Source organism: Nannospalax galili, unplaced genomic scaffold (assembly GCF_000622305.1).
Source record: "Nannospalax galili isolate Female #2095 unplaced genomic scaffold, S.galili_v1.0 scaffold854, whole genome shotgun sequence".
In the NCBI taxonomy this organism is placed as follows: Eukaryota; Metazoa; Chordata; class Mammalia; order Rodentia; family Spalacidae; genus Nannospalax; species Nannospalax galili.
This window is the reverse complement of record NW_008334957.1, coordinates 2598142-2601278: the sequence shown is the minus strand read 5'-3', so window position 1 is coordinate 2601278 and position 3137 is coordinate 2598142.

Here is a 3137-nt window from a genome sequence, read left to right as displayed (position 1 = left end):
TTGGAGCTAGAAGCAGACTTGGAGCTAGAAGCAGACTTGGGACTAGAGCGGGGACTGAGTTGCTGAGACTTGGAATAAAGAGCTGTAGACTGAGTTCTGTGTCTCCTGCCTGTAATTTAGCCTCCCCGGGGGGCAGCACTCCCTCGTTACCGACTTGCGGACATTCTAGCTTTCGCTGTCTTTGTACTCTTCCCGTGTGGTTCAGTGGCCAGTGGACCTCGCATCCTGAGGAAAGTACACGGGTGGAAAAGGGACAGGATTCGGCTGGACAACGCTCCAGTAGCAGAGAAACTTTCAGCACCAGAGACGCGCGGGCAAAGACACGGGAACCGAGCCGGCGGGAAAAGCCTGCGCGGCCAGAGACGCCTGTGGCCAGACCCGCGCCGCGACTAGCCAGGTGTGGTGGGGACCCCGAGATACCCATGCACACCACGCCTGGGGCACAGAGCACTCCCTATATACATGGCAAAACTCTCAGAAAAAAAAATATACATAGATCAGAGCACCCCAGCTTTACTTTCCCAGGTGCTCCTGGTTGGTTGGACCTTTAAAATACCCTACCAATTCCTGTGCCTGTGTGTGAGACCTCTATACTCAATATATCACCAACCGGGACTTCATTTTGGGTCTTAACTACTGAAAATTTCAAATAAAACCATTTAAAGTATGAAGAATATTAGATCACCAAGTGAGCTTCCTTTCCCTGCCCCCTCTGTTGTGCTGAGGCTCAAACTCAAGGCCAGGTGCAGACTCATAAAGGACTCTACCACTGAGCTACATCCCCAGGCCCCTGTCTCCTTCCTTTGAACACTACACGTTTTTTTTAGAGATTTTATTTTTCCTCCTCCTCCTTGGGCTCAATAAATCCTTATTTTGAGATTTTCTTTTGTTTTATTATTATCCACGTACTATGTACACATGCAGGATCAGAGGATCCTCCTCTTCTTTTTCTTCTCTCTTCTATCTTTTTGAGACAGGGTCTCTCTGTAGCTCCAGCTGGTCTGGAACTCGCTATGTAGACCAGGTTGCCCTTGAACTCACAGAGATCTGCCTGCCTCTGCCTCCCAAGTGCTGGGATTAAAGGCATCCCCCACCATGCCAGGCCAAGATTTTATTTTCACTTTATGTGTATGAGTGTTTTTCCTGCATGTATGTAAATGTACCACATGCATGCCTGTTGCCCCAGGAGGCCAGAAGAGGGCATCAGAGCCCCTGGAAATAGAGTTAAGGATAGTTGTTAGCTGCCATGTGGGTGCTGGGAATCAAACCTGGGTCCTCTGCAGCTCCTAACCATTGAGTCATCTCTCCAGCCCTGGATACCACAGTATTGCCTTCTATCTTGCTGTTGACCCTATTCTAGACCATGAGCAAGGATTTTTATGGCTAGATTTCTTCAATAACTCCTGAAAGGAAGTCATTACAAGGTATGTCAGTGTTTAAACTTTGTATATGTATAAAATGTGCAACACATATAAACTTAAAAAGTTGAATTTTTCATAAATAAAAAAATTGAAAAGTTTTTTATGACCTACTAGATATTACCAGGTTTTGTTGTTGGGAGAGAAGGTATTGTCTTGTTATATTTAGATATGGTTTTATGTTTTATGTACAAATAATGGACAGGTGTTCTATCTATAAATTCCATTTTCAAAAAACAACTAGGATTTTATATTATTTATTTGTATCGCAATGATCCCAATACCTAAAAATTGCTTTGTTTTTGAGACAGGGCCTCACTACAGAGCTCAGGCTGGCCTTGAACTCACAATCCTCTCCCTTATCCTCCCAAGTGCTTTGATTATAGACATTTGTTACCATGCCTGGCACAAGATTATCAGCTTTGAGAAGACAAGGCTGGTAACTACACTAGATCAAACAATAAAAGATAACTGATTATAACAACTATCTATATAGCTAATATGAATCTGTTCTGTCATAATAATTCATTGAATTTTCATAAACCATTGAACTAAGATATATTGTTTACATTTTGCAGATGAAAAAAAATCAGATAAAGAAGTTTGCCCATGGTCAAAGATCAAATCTAGGCAAGAGCCATGTGGCTATCAGGCCTTTTGGCCTGAGCAACTCTCCTGGATTTGTCTTAGGGACACCTGCCTTAGCAGCATAGGAATGAGCGCTTACAGGCCATATGTACCACTGAGGGCACTGCAGGCAGCTATCGCTGACAGTTAGTCAAGACAGCTTCTCGAAGAGTTCACAAAGATGTTAAAGGCAAGTGGGGGAATATGACAGTGAATTATTCCAGAAATATACCCTCAAAGATGAACTTTAAAAACAAGCCAGGCATAGTGGCGCATGCCTTTAATCCCAGCACTTGAGAGGCAGAGGCAGGTGGATCTCTGTGAGTTCAAGGCCAGCCTGGTCTACATAGTGAGTTCCAGGACAGCTGGGGCTACAGGGAGACCCTGTCTCAAAAAGACCAAAAAAAAAAAAGAATCGAAAGTTCAAGGCCAACCTCAGCTACCTACCAAGACACTGTCTTAAAAACAGACAAACAGAAGCATATTAAAAAGAAGCCAGGCCAGGTAGCACACGCCTATAGTCCTAGCACTTGGAACTTGTTACCCCCTGCCTCAGCCAGCTTGGACAACTTAGTGAGACTCTCTCAAAATAAAAGTAAAAGAGGGCTGGGGTACAGCTCAGTGATAGAAAATGTGTCTAGCATGTGAGATGGTCTAGGTTCAACCTTCACTACCACAAAAAAGAAAGAGAAAGGAAGAGGGAGAGAGGGAGAAAGGGCAGTAGAGAACCTGGTTCTGCTTTGCGCTGCCCTCTATCTCTTAACTTTTTGAACTATGACTATCCCATCCACACAGAGTGAAGTCACAGTCACTCTGAGAGGAAGCAGAACCCTAACACAGCTCAGCTGAAAGACAAGAATGATTCGAGGACTCATTTTTCCTACCCTCGCCCAACACTGGTTAAGGAGAATTTAGGGGAGAAAAACTAGAACCAGAGAGAAAGCAAGAGGGTTAAGCTGTTGGATGAATGTCCCTGGGACAAGGCCAGGAACTTGGCTCTTCAGCAGACCAGTCATGCAGGGGGGAATAAGGGGGTAACAGTAGAGTATCTTTGCCTTGAAAGCACACTACACACACACACACACACACACT